Source organism: Diorhabda sublineata, chromosome 1 (assembly GCF_026230105.1).
Source record: "Diorhabda sublineata isolate icDioSubl1.1 chromosome 1, icDioSubl1.1, whole genome shotgun sequence".
NCBI lineage: Eukaryota > Metazoa > Arthropoda > Insecta > Coleoptera > Chrysomelidae > Diorhabda > Diorhabda sublineata.
This window is the reverse complement of record NC_079474.1, coordinates 7,034,505-7,053,340: the sequence shown is the minus strand read 5'-3', so window position 1 is coordinate 7,053,340 and position 18,836 is coordinate 7,034,505. Positions and strand designations below refer to the sequence as shown.

Sequence of the window (18,836 nt, the reverse complement as noted above, 5' to 3'; positions counted from 1 at the left end):
TATTTTCCATTAAGATCAATACACTGCTGCATGCGTTTGAACCAATTGTCGAAGCATTTTTTCCATTCCAATTGAGGTACTTCAAAAACATTCAATTTGAACGCATCAACCGTTTCTTCATGTTGAAAAACGCAATTTATTTTTGTTCTGCAAAAATAATAAGAAATCATTGGGTACCGAATAAGGACTGTACGGCGGATTACCCATCAAAACGATGTTTTGACTATTCAAAAACGTTATTGTGTGTGACGTGTGCGAGCTCGCATTGTCATGGTGAAAAATGATTACATTTCTGCGATTTCGAGCACTTCTGGCAAAGAAATGCTGGAATACCATTCAGAATTGACGGTTGTACGATGTCCCAAAGGATCTGAGGCGACATGTTCAGTTATTATGAAATTCGGATTCATATGCTTAGACCCATGATTCGTTGCCTGACCCGATCTTATAAAGGTCTTCTTAATTATCTCTTTAATTATCTCAACATTTCATTGTACTAATCTAAACGAGCTTTTCTTCAAGCGATTGCCAAATTATGCGGTATCGAACGCGAACAAATCTTTTTAACAGCCAAATCTTCCTGCAATATTAAATGTATTCGAGTGGAACTAATACTCAAGTATACCTCAACGTCGCAGTATGTCACATGACGATTTTGCAATATTAATTTAAACACAGCATAGATGTTTTCTGGCACAACAGCCAAGTTTGGACGATCTTCACGAATTTCATCTTTAGGGAATTGCAATGACGATTGAAGTCGAATAATAAGGTGGCTCGCGATGGTGCTTGATAACCAAATAGCAATCATATGACAACTTTGATATTGTATGCCATTCTAGAACATCCTTTAAGATTGTAAATAATTCTATAATGTGAACCCTAATGATGGTTATAATCTCTCAAATTTTCAAATTGATATCTCAAAGAACAAAGGATCTACTGAAAATCGGCGTATATTTCCACAAAATGGCCTATTTTCTTATCCATGAAATTTTAGCAGCACATTTCTTATTGAATAGTTCGACAGTGTTAGATTTAAATTTGAGATTAGATTCCCTTCCATTGATCATTCCAGAAATTGAGTTATTTCAGTTTTTCAACGCTTTTTTTAATTGTGAAATGGTATATTGTTTATGTTTTTTATGTCACTAACAAACAATTTTCATTTCATGCATTTAAAACAAGTTTATTTTGTTGTTTATCAATTCTCTCAATTTTTTCGTAAGTGATGTGCCTTGAAATTCTTTCCAAAATGAACGATGTACGCTTAGTGAATTTCGTGCATAAATTTGAAAATCTCTATAACAATATATTAAATAGATTAAATTTGCGAATGAGAATACATATCACTTACGTGGTCTGTTTTCTCCTAAATTCCTAATACTTCCAATAATAAATTAATTAAATCACTTCTAATTAAAAAAAAATTTATAAGCACTGAAAATATGGTTCTTAAGTTGAAGTATTCAAAAAAAGTTGATGAAGTCTTTCGACAACACCTGTGTTTACACTCCGAGTCAGCGATATATTTCAAAGGACATATCCGTCGTATCCCTTCGAAACCTTGTGTTCAACTAGAATATTGAGGACCCGGGAAATACCACGCCGATATCCATCGAATTAAAACGAAGAAGGACGATAAGAACAGTCATTATCAAAATATGATAAGTTCTCAGACACAGTTTCAAAAGTTTTTATACTCTTTTCTTAGTTTAGTTTGATACTATTGGATATATGATTCTAATTTTATATTAACTTGATAAAAGCTTGAACTATCTGGATTTTTCGTATATCTTCTTGTTGTTTTCCGAACTTTCGATAATAAAAATTTAACAACTGCTCTACTATTTCGACTGAATGGAAAAGTGAATTAAGATTTTGATAGTTTGTTTTTAAAACCTGAAAATGAAAAATTTCATAAAAAAAAATTTCAGCTAACTGGCTACTATCTATCTATTGGAAATTATTGGAAATTTTTCCAATAATCAATTAAAAATGTTAAGAAGTATGTTTTATTTGTATTAATTCATTTTTTTCAATTCTATTTTTACATTTTGTATTCTTTACGAGTAGAAATAACAAATATCGATTTCGCCGAAAAAAATTCGATAAATATTATTTTTTGGTGCTTAACTACTTTTTTACAGATTCACTTAGCTACTAGACATGCTTTGATCTAACCATCCAATTATACCTACCAAAATAATTTAAGAAGAGAGTGTTATAAACATGGACTTATGAGAGAATAATTTATAAAAGGAGTTCATAAAAAATGAATTATTATCCAACGATAATAACATGCTGTAGCTCTAACATTTTATTAAGCGCGAAAACAATCAAAATCAAACAATTATACCTACCTAAGGGAAACATCAAAGTTTGTTTGAATAATACAAGACAAAATATTCAAAGCGAGTACAAAATATTTCAAATCCAGTGCCTTGGAAATAAATAAATAAAACAATAAATGTTATATCTCACTTAAATCATGGGTCTTGGCCGATGTACCAAACAAAAGAAAATTTAAAGAGAAATTTTGCCGCATCAGCGAGTCGCATTCTTCGGCATTAAGTAGCGGGTGGTGCACTTCGGCGGATTTTGTGGAAAGGCAAATAAATGAATTTTGCTTTTTTATAACTTGTCTCATGCCATAACCATGAATGCGCATATAAGTTGAATTTGGCATATGTAGGTAGTATGATTACATTTTGAGTGAATTATCCCATGTATTTGAAGAACTATTAATAGACATGCGCCAATTGGTTCAAGTGAATATTTGATCAACGTTACATTTTGCTATTATGAATAGCGGAACGAAGAAAATGTTGGAAATATGCATACTTTGAATGTAAAAGGTACGTTTCTTATTAACTAACTGGTTATAATTATATTAACCTCACTTTTTACTTGATATGTAGATAAAAAAGGAACGAATCAACAAGAAACTGATCAAGGTACTGCAACTACTGCAGTAGGTTCTTCAAAATCATTTTTTATTCAAGTAAAACGCAAGCACAAAAGTGTAAACTTTATTGTACTCGAATAGTTGAGTAGTGCCTGCCTTGTGGAGGTACCTGTGGATATTGCTCTATGCAATATTGAGTTAAACATCCTCATCCAAGTATCACACAACTTACTCCTACTGCCAGATTGTTGTATAAAAATCATATAATCGCTATTTGAGAAAGATTATAGGTTTTCAAATATTAGTCACATTACGTATTAGCTTATTGTACCTTTCGGTCATCGATATACAGAGTGAGTTTTATGTATGTAACCCCTCAATTATATTTGAAACGGCTAGTACGATTTTTATAATTTTTTTTATACAAGGGTTTTGTGATACGGGATGTGGTGGTATTTAGATTGTTGTCAGATCTTTCCTTTTTCGGGAAAAATAAAGAACTTTGTTATTTAAAATGGATCACCCGGTATATTCTGCGTCATTTCCATTGTTAAGTTGAAATAATACATGTAGGTGGCTATGACTACTATAATAACAAATTCAGCGCTTCAATAAATAATTATCAATGAAGTTTATTGAAAGTCAAAATGGAGCATTTATCTGAAAAAAAATCATGATAATGTTAGGATATAGTGATAGGCGTAGAGATCAACAAGAAATATATCTTTAATTATTTAGATCCTAACCGAAATCCCGTAACAAGATTTTCTATCAGTTAATTATGAAAAAGTTTAACGAAACTGGTTCAGTAAAACATTTATTCAAATCAGGGCGTGGAAAAGCTGTATCAACTGGAAACAAATCTTTAGATGTTTGTGTCCTGTTAGAGGACGATCCACACTTGAGTACTAGACAAATATCCAGGGAACTTGATATTTCGCAAACATACGTAAATGAATGAAAATTTTAAGTGATAATAAATTCCATCCATACAAAGTAACGTTGGTTCAAGAGTTGTCAGATGACAAATTTGATAGACAAGAAGAGTTTGCAGACCTAATGATGGAAAAATGTTAAAACCAAAACGTTAAAAATCTTTTAAGTAATTTTTTTTGTATTATTGGAACCGTGAATCGGCATAACAGTAGATACTGGTCACGTAACAATCCTCGTTAGATAGATGTTTGGGCTGGAATAATAGGTGACAACATAATTGGTCCCTTTTCCATTGAGGGTAACTTAAATGGTCCGGCGTATTTGGATTTATTGGAAAATAGTATTAAACCTAATTTGGCTCGGATATTTCCCAGTCCAAATAAGTATTTTCAATTACATTTAAAAAAACTTCATTACTACAAATTTTCAGACCATAGCAATATCCGAAACGACAATATTTGGCTACAAGATGGTACCCCACCTCACTATGCGTGTCTGGTGAAGCAATACCTAAATAATGTGTTTCCCAAAAGATGGATTGGAAGGGTTGGTTTTATGGAATAGTCCCCGCGATCACCCGATGTGAATCCTTTAGATTATTTTCTGTGAGGTTACTTAAAAAACATTGCTTATAAAACAAAACCTACTAATATTTAGGTATTAAAAAATAGGATTACCATAGAGAAAAGAAAAATAGAGCAGTCAGGGATGTTGGAAAATGGATTGCAAAGTTCAAAAATCTCATGGCTTGTTGTTTTAGACAACATCATGAGCATCTGCTGTAGTTGCCTTTGCCTTGTCACAATGGATCATTTATCTGAGAAAAATCGAAGTGATATTTGATGATGATATTAGGATAAAATTTGTAATTTTTCCACTTCACAGATGTGGATATACTTCTAACATGATACAAGCATTTTGAGATTTGTCTTTAGTTGTTGTAGGTTTTCTGCGCCATGATTTGGATAAATATTTTACTGCACCTGTTTCATTAAAGTTTTTACTAACTCACTGATATTAGACCTTGTTACGAAATTTTTATGAGCACATAAATTATTAAAGAATATTCAAATTAAATGAGTTTATACCATAGTAGCTAGCTAAATGTACAATATTTATTGTTACTTTGGAATAAAAATTATCGAAGAATTTAAATAAATTATTAGTTATTATAAGTTAGTTAAGTGTTTATGATAAGTGAGTTAAGTGTAGTGTATAGTGTTTAAATGAATTAAGAACGCTAGAGACACTAAATAGCTGGCTGTTTGAGAATTTACATTCTATACTATTCAGTTTTCTTAATATTCTTTTTGTAGTAGAATCTTTCGAATGCCCTTCACAAGATTGCCATAGTGAAGGTCATTCTCCACGAAGGGGTGGTGTAAGGTTGTTAACAGCAAAGAATGTTAGTTCAAAAATACTAAACAAACGTGTAGAATATTTTATGTTAAGAAATTCTAACGATTGAGTATTTATTAATTAAACGCTAGTTACCGATTCAATCAAATTATGTAGTTCGATGGGGCATTATTTGCAATGAACTTTTAGTTCTAATTCAATTCAATAAAATAGCTGGAACAATTCATGGGTTTTGTTAATTTGAAGATCAACCCCTCTGAAAATGAACATTTCGTGAAAAAGAACATTAAACGATTATTTCCTTTCTAGAGTGTGTCATTTTTTCAGGCTCCATAAAAATTTTCACGGAACTAATGAAAAATACATACCACGATAATACGAGACAAACTATAGAAGATATTTTCAGCAGCGGAAAATTGGTTATCTTGAATAGTTCTTTTGTATGCTGTTCGTTCTATGTCATTCTATCTATACACATCTCAAATAACACAATGTTTCTCAATAAGGTCGGAATTGAGAGGAAAAAATGTGTTTTGTATCGACCGGATCATTTGTACCACATCTATAGAATTATAAATACATCAGATTTTCGAAATATTCTTAAAATAAGATAATTGAAACTGACTTTGATTTAATAGGCTAGGGATTCTATTCAATGAAATATACAGAGTGAGTTTTATGTATAGGACCCCTCAATTATCTCGGAAACGGCTTGTACGATTTTTGTGCACAAGGATATTGTGGTACAGCCATAATTTCGGAGTTATAGCGTTATCTCCGCCGAAGTTAAAATAATATATTCCGGTGATTAGGACTGTTTTTTCTATTTCCTCGCCCTTTTTAGAACGTGTGACTAAAGCTTCTATGAAAATATGGTGCATATTTGTGTCAAAATGTTCATACACCACCTATTTAATTTCATCCTCGTTGTTAAATCTTTTGTATTTTAATTCGGCCTTCAGTTTGCGAACAAAAAATAGTCAGAGGGGGCCAAGCCAGATCTATATGGTGGAGGTTCAAACGTTATGAAGCCACTTGTCCGAGTAAGATGATTGATTGTCAGCACATTGCTGAGAAATCGGGCCGTCAATGATGTTTGAGTCCAACAAAAGCTCAGAAAGTGGCTGAACATTCAGAAGAAGCTACTGATCTTAAATTAACTCCAGCCCACCAAGCTACACATTCCAAAGAACATGTGTATTGAACTGACGAACAATAGGGCTCCTTTCTATTCTCAGACGAAAACAGAGTGTGTCTGCATGGTAGCGATAGAAGAGAGTCTATAGAAGACCTGAAGAAAAATTCACGTAGTGTTGCATAAAAGAAAAAGTGACTTTTGGAGGAGGTTCCTGTGTGATTTTGGTGGGAATTTCAATGAAAGCAAAGACCAAGTTTGCTGTTATTGAAACTGGCGATGGAGCGGGGGATTAACTGGGATTCTAGGGTATCACGTTTCTAGTTTTATCGGCGAAAATTTCATTCCCATGTCATCCACATACTGCAGAATGTCTTTATGTATTAGCCAGCGTGTAGCCCAGACTTAAGTCCTATCGATCATTTATGGGTTTAACTTAAGAGAAAAGTTTGGGCTTATAATCTCGCACCAGCCACGAAATTAGAGCTCAAAACAGAGCTCGCTGAAGAATGCAATGGCATCGAACTAGTAAAAAAACTTATTCGATCCATGAAATGCGATTGGAAGCTGTTAGGGAAGGTAACATTGAATAGTTATAAGTTAATTCCTAATAAATTAATAATTTGACGAATTGAGTTTGTATTATATTACTGTTAATTATACCTTTTTTTTATTGTTTAAGATTCCTTTTCGTTCGATATGTTTTTTACACCAAATAATAGTAACATGCAGTAACAATATAAACTACTCATTATTAAGTTAATAATAGGTTTGAAATCATTAAAGTGGTTAGTGAATAGAGTATTTATATGTATATTTAATATAAATTAGTTTCCCTAACTTTTCACTTCTTAGACTCTTTCATATAATTTTCTGGTTTCCATTGAAGAGACAGAAAAAGGTCGACTTTTTATATGTTTTTGTACCTTTTTATCATTACTAAATTGGAGTTTCTGGAATCGTTGGCGACATTTATACTGAACACATAGTGAACACCACCACTACACCAACACGGCTGTCTGATGCGCGTTTCGATAACCAATTTATCGTCTTCAGAGACTGAAGGTGAACGTTCACCTTAATCGTGAGTGTTGGTGTAGTGGTGGTGTATTCAGTAACTTTTTATCATAAATGAGTCAAAATCCAGACGACTTTATTATTTGGATAGAAGAGAAATACTCTTCATAGTAAAATAAATTGTGAACAAATAGAACAATATTACATTATGACGTTGGGAAATTCCAGGTGAAATATGTATTCAACTCTTCCGCTGACTGAAATTTCAAAATAGTTGCATTGTATCAAATATTCCATAATAATGATTCAATTTATCACGTTTCCCACTGCTTTATGTCAAATTTGATGTAAAATTCCATGATAATAATTAATCATTAATTTTATTTGACACTTGAAATTGTTTGGGACGTGAAAGGTTCTTTATTGAAGCTAATTACATCTATCGATTTGTATAATTGATGTTTTGAGCGAAACGATAAAGCGGTAATTTTGAATTAGTCCGGGTCTAATTGGAGGTACAAAAATTCGCACCCAGCTCATATCATAGATGAAACCTGAAAAATCCCTATGGATGCGATAACTGGAATTAAATTGGATGTGGAGGTTCTACGGCGTTGCATTTGTACGCATCTGTTGCTCAGTATCAAGACGTTGTCGTATGGGTTTTTCGTTGCTGAAATATTTATTGAACTTTAGCAAAGAACAAGATAAATTTTACTGTACAAATGAAATATAATTCTACACTTTACGTACTGAATGATAAAAACTATAAGAACAGTTATGTCTTAGACCACGAAATTCCAATTTTATTAGTGTCGAATGGAAAATTCTAAGTGTTCATTCACTCCATTTCAGCAGCTGCCGAAATAGTTTGGCAGCCTGGCTTTGAAAACGGACCGATTACTGCTTGGTGCAGAAAAAAAGGTTTTTATTGAGGTCCATATTTGCTTTGAGATACAATTTAACATGTCAAAGAAGCAATATGGAGAGACGGCAACCAAATGGGAATACGAAGCTTGGCAGTAAGATGCGGTTTTGAGTGTCGCGGCAACACAGTGGCAACTGTGATCAGCTGTGATGGCCTCATGGCAACAGAAACCAGAGCGCACGTATTAAATTTCATCGATGGATTTTTATAACTTCGGCTTATGGAAATTATTAGCTTAATGGAATACAGACTTTTAAGCATGTTAGTAACTCACCCTACCTGAATCTAACGCTCTCGAGAAAATCTGATGATCACTTTTGTTTTATTAATTTGATTTTTTGTCCTTGACAGGCAGCCATACGTATGTTGGAGGTACTTGACCTGATATAAGGGATTAGTCCAGGTTACCAAGGTTTTCACCTTCAATTCCCATGAATCTGCATCGGTTTTAATGAAATTTTATCGGCATATAGGGAATACCTCAAAAGTAGAATCTACCCTACGCTGATGTGTGCTTTGCCCTAGGGATGAGTTCCACCCCAGAAGAAGAGGGAAATTTTTGTGTTGAAAATAGCCACGGAAATATGACAAAGATCTAAATTTCAAGTAAAAAATGTTCCCAGAATTTTTTTTGAATCAATAGTTTTTTAGTTTTTCGCGATTAAAAATTTTTCTTGAAAAAAACGACTATTTCAAACGATTTTTCTTTAATAACTCAAATACTTTTGATTTTATCAGAAAAAGTGTGAAAAACAAAAATAAAACATAAAAAAACAAAAAGATTGGTTTTCTTAAATTACCTTTAGTCATAATGAAAACCGAGTTATGATTTATTGAAGGTTGAAAATTTTTATCGAACGAAAATTTTTTAAAATTCAAATTTGAGTAACGGAGAAACTGTCAAGTTTTCGATGTAATTACATATAATCTTTCTCAAAGTACTTTGAAAAGCTTTGCAATGGGGGTGAGTAGAACTCTGTAGAATGAAAACCAAGAAAGTTATGCTCGGAATAAAATCGATTATTACTTTTTTTGTAGAAAAAAAATTAGAGCTGCACATTTGGGATTCAAAATATTTGAGTCGATCATAAACAAAAAGTCAGGTTAATATAAGGAAGCTATCACAAAGAACCGGCGGTGCTTTATAAGGTATAAAATACATCAAGCAGGTTTCAAAAATAATAAATACTATATTAGAGGCTTAAACAATTTTTATAAATTACTTAAAAGTACTTTTCTACTCACTAAATGGTTATAATTATAATTTTATTGATTATTTGCAATAAGGGGCAGTTTTCATCCCTAAGACTGATAAGCAAATATCGGCATATGGTAGATTTTTAAGATAAGAGTGAGTCAAACTTAATTCCAAATTTTCATGCAAATCAATGCAGGTTCATGTAAATCGGTGGTAATACCTCATTTTTACCTTGGTAGCCTGGACTATATATATATATATATATATATATATATATATATATATATATATATATATATATATACATATATATTAATCTGCCGGGCGCTAGTAAATGCCGAAGAGTGTTATTGAAGTAAATAGCGTTTCTATGTACGTTAAAAACAGTTAGTGTGACTCAATTATATCCCTATCAATTGGTATAGAAACACAGATATTTAGAAATATTATTGTATAATATATTCACAATTAGACATTCCCCAAGAAATTATTTTAATCTATCGAATAAAAGAATACCTTAAAACAGATTGTATTCATTCACCTCACAAATTAATTCTGTTCAATGTTCTAACTCCCTGAAGCTTAATCCATACCAGCTTCCACAAAGAGAGAACTGTGTGGTAATTGATAATTTGGACAGAGTCTCAAAGGAGAATTTTGGATACGGATTCTCTAGTAGTCTGCTTACATTACTCATAGTACATTGTCTCAAATATTAATGAAAAATACTACATTTTGTTTTCTAAGTAATTGGGAAAATGTTCTTTGAAAAATAACGGTGATGAATATCAAAATGGAAAAAGAATTATTATAATGAGAAATTCATTCACATGGGTTAATAATATTCGCACATGTCCTTTCGGACGAATTTTTTTTTACGTTGATACAACAAAAATGTACCATAGGTTCATGAGTGTTGACTGAGCTATCTTTAGAAGCAATTCGTTATTTTATCGGTTTGTAACAAAATCGAAATTGAACGATATAAATACCATAAAGTGAAAGTAGAAAACCTTTCAACATAAACGAATTTTATCTTTTCCTGTCGGTCGTTCGTAGCAATACAAAAGAGCCAATCACATTTGTTTACGTTCGTCACGTGATTTTGCTTAATGCTCCTAGTAATAGTTATTTACGTCCGGGAAGGGATCTAGTACGGTACAAGATAGATGGACGAGGCGACGAAGGAGCCGAGTCAAGAATATCTAATCGAGTACCGTAATCATAACACGTATATCGTGATATGTTTTCTTTTCATACTCTTTTCGGTTTCAAATAAGAAGCAAAATTATTTTAAAATATGGAATGTCATATTTGACAATTTTGCTGAAAAATAGCCCCTTCGCTTATTCTCTTATTTTCTAAAAAAAATGAAACTTAACAAAAGTGACTAAGGTAACATTGTAAAAAGGCAGACATATTGGATTTTTGGAAAAAATACAAAAAATTTTTCACGAAAGAATGGCTGATAATTCAAATAAAATCAAATAAAATTAATGAGAATGTCAATATTTCCCGTTATTCTAAGTCAATTAGCTTTCTTAAAAAAAAAAAACAAATTGTTGACTATCATCCAAACCAGTCGAAGGAAGAAGTTTAAACGTTTTTGAGGAACGCCCCAGACAAAGACTATTTACTGGTGAAAGTTATCGCATTAATTGGCATTGCCGGAGGATGTCGAAGGAAAGACATTTATAATTAAGAAGTAGACGATGTGAAGGATACTAATTCTCAGTTGGTGGTTCGTATTAATCACTCAAAAAAACATGTTCGATCGGTTTTTACTGTGATCAACAGCAATGCGGTGCAATATTTGGATATGTTCAGAAAATATGAAAATTTGCGAAAACACGTTTCATTAAAAGCACTTTAGGTAGGCCACCGACGATGAAAATACGTAGGTCAAAGAGCTGGAATACAAACTGTTGGCGGGGCTGAATTCCTCAATCTTGAGTATCCAGAAAAGTACACCGAACATTGCTTCAAAAGGACTTCTCTGTGGCTGATATCAATGTTTTTAAACGGCATCGTGGATTGAAGAGCTCATCAGTGGCTGAATCCGTCGAGAGCAAAAAGAAAATAGCAAGAATGATACAAGCCGGTGAAACTTTTGTTAAACCAAAGCCACACATCTTTAAGCATTATTAAAAATAAATAAGTACAACCAGTAATTCCTGCAATAAATGTTTCTGTTATCAGTAGGTGCACAATACTGTTAATATTCAAAAAGAATAAAAGTTTATTTATTGAATTTAACTGGTTTTCTATTTCTAATTATTTCAAATGTGATTGGGAGAATTTAGTAGAAGTACAAGGATACCGTAAAGTACTATTTTCAGGACTCAAATTAGTATTGAGAAGTCAATTTCACAGTACAGTATGAAAAAAAACCTTATCGTTATTTTTTATAATATCGTCCATGAATACCGGATTACAAATAAAAACACAAAAATAACATGAAAACAAAAAGCAGTACACACGTCAAAAAGAATAACACAATTTTTAGGTTAACGACAGCAACTTTATGAATTGCCGCGAACGGCAACGGCAAATGGAAAGTCAAGTTTATGAATCGGCATTTGAATTCACGAAATGTTTACGTTCTGCTGCCATTCCCTTTGAAACCTAAAAGCCAACCAAGTAATACGAATGTCGGTATTGATTTGTTTTCTTTCATACACTTCATAACTATGCCTAAAGTTTCTAGAATCTATACATGAAAACGAATTCAATATACTGTCTTATTTACTTTAATAATACTGTCCACGTGTTGGACTAGTTAATATTAGTCACTATGAAAAAAGTCATAACTTTGATAATTCCATCTTTTTAGGTTTGATTTTGTGTATATTATGCGAAGTCCAATTAAATCGTGTTCAGATAATTTTACTGAGAAGATAAGAAGTTGCACACTTCCAATAATGAAATTTGATTTACTGTGTCTCTATCTTCTCTATATCTATATCTATATAGACTGCGATATAGTCATACGATTCATAATGGAGGTTATCCCATCCATATCCTTTTATAACCCATTGCAAGACTGAATGCCTCCTTGAATCAATGGCTTCCCATAGATATGCCTATTTTCAATATAGAAAAATTGATTCGAAGAATTAGCATTTAAATGATTGTTATTTATCTATCAAGGCACTAAAGTCATACTTTTTGTCACGAAGGTGTAGATTAGTTGCCAAAGCGTTTAGAAAATATTTGGAATTGTGGCGAGTAGAATGGGTTATAACTTTCGCGTTTAGTTAAACAGCTGAATAATATGACTATTTGTTAATAATCGGCATGTAAATCTCATTTATTTATATTAATGGTGATAGACCAATTGGAATTATTCGTAATGTTAAAAGGATGTAAGGTGGTTGACCTTTAATCGACTGCTGTCGAACATGAAGCGGATGACATTTCGAATCAGCCGTAAATAATCATTGTTGCAACCATTTAAAATTATTTACTTTTTAGCACAAAAGGAATATAAAAAAAATGCTTGTACTTCCGAATCTATAACAAAATTTGTAGTTTAGGTAATTATGTATGTGAGAAGTGCGAAGTAAATGTGAACTACCGTATTCTGACAGTCAGCTCCTCTGGTGGTTAATACAACAAGATATTTCAGGCACAAAATACGACTTCTATGACCAATCGGCATTAATGTTTTATATTACTGCCGACTTTTTATTATTTTAATGAAATTATAGACAAAACAACTCGTACATTTTATACATTTTTTAAACGTTCATTTTCTTACAAATCAGTGTAAAATTTCCTGGAAACTCTGACAATTGTGTATTGAAAGTAGTTTATAACTGAAGCAGAGCATGGTCCTTTAAAAGTTGAAATTAGCTTGAGGTATAAATCCATACTGAGAACCTCTAAAAAGGAAAAATTGAGATATTTTCACAATTTGCTGATGTTATTGCTGTCAATATTTATCAACTTCCATAAAGTCTACCTTAACGAGTTCTTTTCCGAAAACGGCTGGCGAGAATTCGATTTGTTGGAGAAGCGTCAAAGCTGTTAAGTGGAATTGGTTCACGTAGAATACCGTTACACTACTTCTTCTGAATATTAAAAAGAGTTGAATGAAGGTGTAACTAGAGATAATACAGATATAGATACATATACTCAAATTCAGAAACTTAAAATAATATATACTCTATTTTTTCTAGAAATTGGATGGAAATATATTATATAGTGAAACAAAAATCTGAGAATGCATTTACCGGGTGGCTAACTGAAAACAGCTGTCGGCCATACCTCAGTAACCTTTTATTTTTTATATTACTCAATAACTTCAATGAAGTTTCATGTGAATTGTTAATAAATAATCTTAAATCATCATGCTAACCTAGTTATCATGAAGACAGCACGTAGTTAAGAAAAATCGATATACATGAGATAATTTCTGGTAATAATTTTGTAAAAAAGGGAACGTGGCAATGTAACGCCGAAGTGAACTTTCATATATGTATAAATTTTCAAACTCATAGAATTCAAAATTCAATATTCAAAGTGACGTTGATAGAAATATTGAATAATTGAAATATTACAATTAACTGAAATATTCACTTTGAATATTGAATTATATGAATTAAAAATTTTTGCAAGAATTAATACAATTCAAAACCAACGAATACCATAATAAATTATTTCCCAATGATGAATACATAAGTATGCGAAAGCTTGGAAAATATATTAAACCAAGTCCACTTTGTTGTGTCATTGCCACGTTCCCAATAAGAAACCGCTCATAATATATTTGTACTCTCTTAAACGTCCGTGCTCTGATAGAAGAGGTTGACTCAACTAATCTAAGTGAAATCGTAGGATTACGCTTCATAAATCCCTCTAACCAATCCCAGTGAATCATCTTCTGAGAATTAAACGAGTGTTTAATGTTGTTCTGGAGTGCCATTTCATATGCAAGTTGGCGTAGCTAGAGTCGTAACTCCATAGAACTTAGCTTCCATGTTTTTGATATGGTCAACGAGGTGGCTTTCGATAGCATCGTCAACTGTTCCCACAGTAAATTTATTCGTTCCCTGGCAGCGTCGACTTCATGTGCCAAAAGGAACAGAGTATGCTTTGGATACTAGTAACCGGCCCACTGTTGCAGATTTAACAGCTCTCATTGCTGCGTTCATGTTATCTTAGTCCCATTGAAAACATTTCCTTTTCGTTGGTATTTTTCAACTATCACCATCACTTAAATCTACAACAACAAACCAAATAATTAATATTCGTATGGCGAGTCGGCCTATCATGCCAACTAGCCCGAAACTATATTATCTCGATCGAAAACCCTTTTTTAAATATAAGACCGATTTATTCAAAACCACAATACAACATAACAACGGTTATATTATAGAATTTTGAGGTTGCGTTCATATTCAATTTACGTTTGTTAAACTTTTAAAAAATAGTAGGTGGTTTATTTTTGTGGCAAGTTATAATATTAAATAAAACATTTCTTACATTCAAAAATCCAATCTTTCAACTAACGTCCTTGTTTACGTTAGGTGGAAGCCACAAACAAATTTGCTGGCTTGTACACCATAGATAAACAGAAGGAAAAGGTTAATTACGCCGTAAAGTTTTTAGAAACCGAGAAAATAACAGTATGCCAACTCATTTGGTATGCCAACTCAGGGACATTTTCCCTAATTGATCTATGAACTATTCACTCAGTTATAAAGCCCTTGCAAGAATATTGGCGATCACATTCATTCAAATAAAACAAATTTAACGTCAAATTCTGAGAATAAATAATTAGTTTATTGATTGTAATTTTATTGATCACGTTTTTCTGAAAGCCTTTTTTATAAATTCATGTCTAATAACCTTAAAAGTGAAAATCTGTTATTAAATAATTTTTCTTTATTCATGATCTATTGATAAAACGTCGGTCTGGTGAATAAATAAAATATTCCGAGTTTATTCCTTGGAATACGCATCATGTTCCTCTTTCTAAATATGTCGAAGGATCATTCGAAACAAACGCCGATTTTTTAGACAGTATTTTCGAAAACAACAGATAACGTCAGTCGATATCACAAAACACGTCTTCATAAGTTATTCTGGGATGGCATGATATCCAACTGGGTTAATACTTTTGCAACTGGAGAAAGAAAAAAATAGAAACGCTGCCTCTTTTCTTTCGAATTTATTGTTCACTTAGAAAAACAAAATAACCGCAAGAAAAACGCGTTTGGGCGGAAAATTTATTGCTATGATAAAAAAAATGAGATACAGTTATGATTCGCGAGGAAACATATTTGAGATTAATATTTATCCAGTATATTCAATAAAACTGATTTTATACTGGGTGATTGATTAGTGTGATAACGTTGTGTGCCTCCTTTGTCCTTTGAGATATCACTTTGATAATTTGACGGATTATAGTCATTATAAATCATCACATTTTGATATTATTCACAATCCATTCATTATTCACCCCAAATTTTAGATTTGACTCTTTTTGCATATTCCCTAACTCAACTTGACTTCCATGATTATAACTTTTTAAATACCACTATACTATTTTAATATTTTCCATGAAAATAGTAATAAGTTGAATACTCTATACAATGTAAGAGATATTCAAGAATAAGGATCTGTTGTAGCTAAAGCATTTGAATAGTAGTGAAAATGCTGGAAAATTTTGTTAATAGTCATAGAAATTTGATATAGGGTGAATTAAAATACTAATATATTATTTTCTCGGTTTTTTCAAATGAATCATCCTGTATTTTATATGAATATAGAAAAGTACTACCAACATACTTCTTTACCAAGCATTACATATACATAAAATTATTAGCTCTTGATTTTTCTGCGGAAAACAATGATTATGTACCTATATCTCTAGAAGGTCGTTAGATATGTTGGTTCGCCTGCTGACGTTAATCAATTAATTAATAGTGAACTGGATCAATTATTTCGTGAAAGATGGGTTGGGAGAAACGGTCCAGTACAGTGGCAACTAAGATCACCAGATTTCGATAAAATGGACTTATTTGTCTGATATGATGAAGAGAATACGGAATTAATTTCGGAATGTTTGTATAAAAATGCTTCGTTATTTTAGTAAATCTTTCAATGATCGATTTCAAGCATATATAGATGTGTTTGGAGGTGTTCACATGTTTCAAGAGCCGCTGTTCGTGACTCTTTGCGAATTTAGTGAATACCTGCCTTACTAGGTCTACCTCCAGGTCCCGATGAAGATCGATATTTCGAAGGTACTAGGGTGCATCAATTATATTTTGAAATCTTTGGAATTTCGAACACCTAATTTGATAGTCTAGACGTGTACGTATATTATAGTAAATAGGATAGAGTTTTTTCTCGCTCCGTTTCTGTAGATTATTTGTAATATACCGGTTTTTCTTTGTATTTGCAATCAAATCTCTACATTATCGAAAAGCAATGATAAAATGTCAGTGTTTGACAAATAAATCATAGCTATTTTACAATCATATGTTGAATGATTAGATATAAGTACATACTCATTGTTTTGCACGGAAAAATCTAAATATCTCATGGACTAATAATTTTAGTTAAAGGGAAAGCTTGATAAAAACAAAAGTATATTGGTAGTAGTTTTCGATACTCACATAAATTACAGGGTAATTCGTTTGGAAAAATCGGGAAAATAATGTATTTATGTTTGTTCACCCTATATTAGATTCAATAGATTCTCTTACAATGTACAGGGTATTGAACTTGTTACGATTTTTATGGAAACTTGGTTATAACAACCCCATATTATTGTATCACGAAAATCAGCTGATTCAAAATATTCAATAATATATAAGGTCTTTTATTCAGAAAAATGTTACATTGATATGTCACAGTATTCTGGAATACCTATATACTTCTAAAATGTGGTAACTAATGATGGCTATAATCCTTCCAATTTTCAAAGGACAAAGGAGGCGCTCAACTTTATCACACTAATCAGTCACCATGTATATAAAATTAATCTTCGGCTTAACTTTATTCAATAATTAGCTACATTGATGTAACTTCTATTCTTGTTAATTTTCTATGTGGCTCTATGAGAATTTCGGATAAGTAAGGAAATGTTCTCGACTGAGAAAAGACTGGACTATATAGTGCACATAATATTTTAGTGAATTTCAACGTGATTTCAAGTGAACTACTATCATTTATCAATTTCAAACTTCCAACTTTAACAAAAAGTTGGAATTTCAGTTCTAAATTCATTAGCATCCGAAAATAACCAACAAAAAATCTAGTTATTCATAAATTGCTGTGAACTCCGTAAAGCTACGACAGGATGGAAACAAAGATTGATGATCTAATTCAAATAGAATTTCTCATTGCTTCTATCATCTATCTCAACTGTTTTTGAAGGTGAATGTATGCACGTCGTAATTTTTAATTAGTTCTTATAATTGACATACTCTCTTATTATTGATAAAAGGGTGGTTTTGAAAAACACAAGAAAAATGATATACTTGCTTTTACAGTGAACTGGACTCCCCATTACACTTTTGCAACGTTTCCAACAATTTCGTAGTTATAATTTCATGGAATGTACAAAATTTTAATCAATCTCCTTGCTCAACTTCGTTTTAATAATCAATATCGCCAGACAAGCTTCTCGCATCGTAATCAAACAGCTGACAAATACGCCAATTAAGATGCTTAAACACACAGACATAAAAAAATAACAATTTAGAAGAAATGCATCAGTCCGGGTCAAATTTAATTAGACTATGTGTATGATTTTAAAAGGGTTGAATATTTGTTGATAAGTACTTGTTTCATTTGATATAATCACGTTTGTAATACCTTAATGTGCATTTATACCTTAACAATCAAAGTGAAATCATATCAGAACGTCTGAAAGATTTTCCATTTCATTTTTTACTAACAAAAATGCGCTATATTATAAAAACTAAAACGTTATTTTGGAGACAGGTGAAGCGTGACGTTTCAACCTGTTGCGGTCTTCATCATAATATTACTTGACATTGACAACTGGCAAAATTATATTAATCACCTACAAGATGAATATCAACATATGAATCTTATTGTTACTCGTTAAACAAAACTACTCCCCACCTCTAAACCTTACACACCTTTTAAGCATAGATAACTGAGAACCTTTAGATCTATTAGTAAATTTTATCAAGGATATTAAAAATTCTGTGGTTCTTGGACTTGCTTCCTGGTCTATTGATCAATATAGTTTTTTATTTTCCAATTAAGTGTCCTTTTATAAATTAAGATTTTTGTTAATATTTACTGATTGATAACGGTGAAAAATACGCAGATGATCAACAACATCATTCTTTATAGATATGGCTCTTCG

The 18,836-nt window shown here is 31.9% G+C and overlaps 1 protein-coding gene across 3 annotated transcripts in view; it reads right to left on the bottom strand.

The window, feature by feature from the left end:
* LOC130452456 (ly6/PLAUR domain-containing protein 6B-like) overlaps window positions 1–18,836 on the bottom strand; it is a 307,885-nt gene that overhangs the window by 230,240 nt on the left and 58,809 nt on the right. For 2 of the 3 annotated variants that reach the window (XM_056791746.1, XM_056791745.1), the window contains exon 1: window positions 1,358–1,579. The exons of the other annotated variant lie outside the window; for it this stretch is intronic. The gene's annotated coding sequence lies outside the window, so the exon portion shown is untranslated. Of the gene's footprint in view, window positions 1–1,357; window positions 1,580–18,836 lie in introns of those variants that run through there. 3 annotated transcript variants of the gene reach the window in all.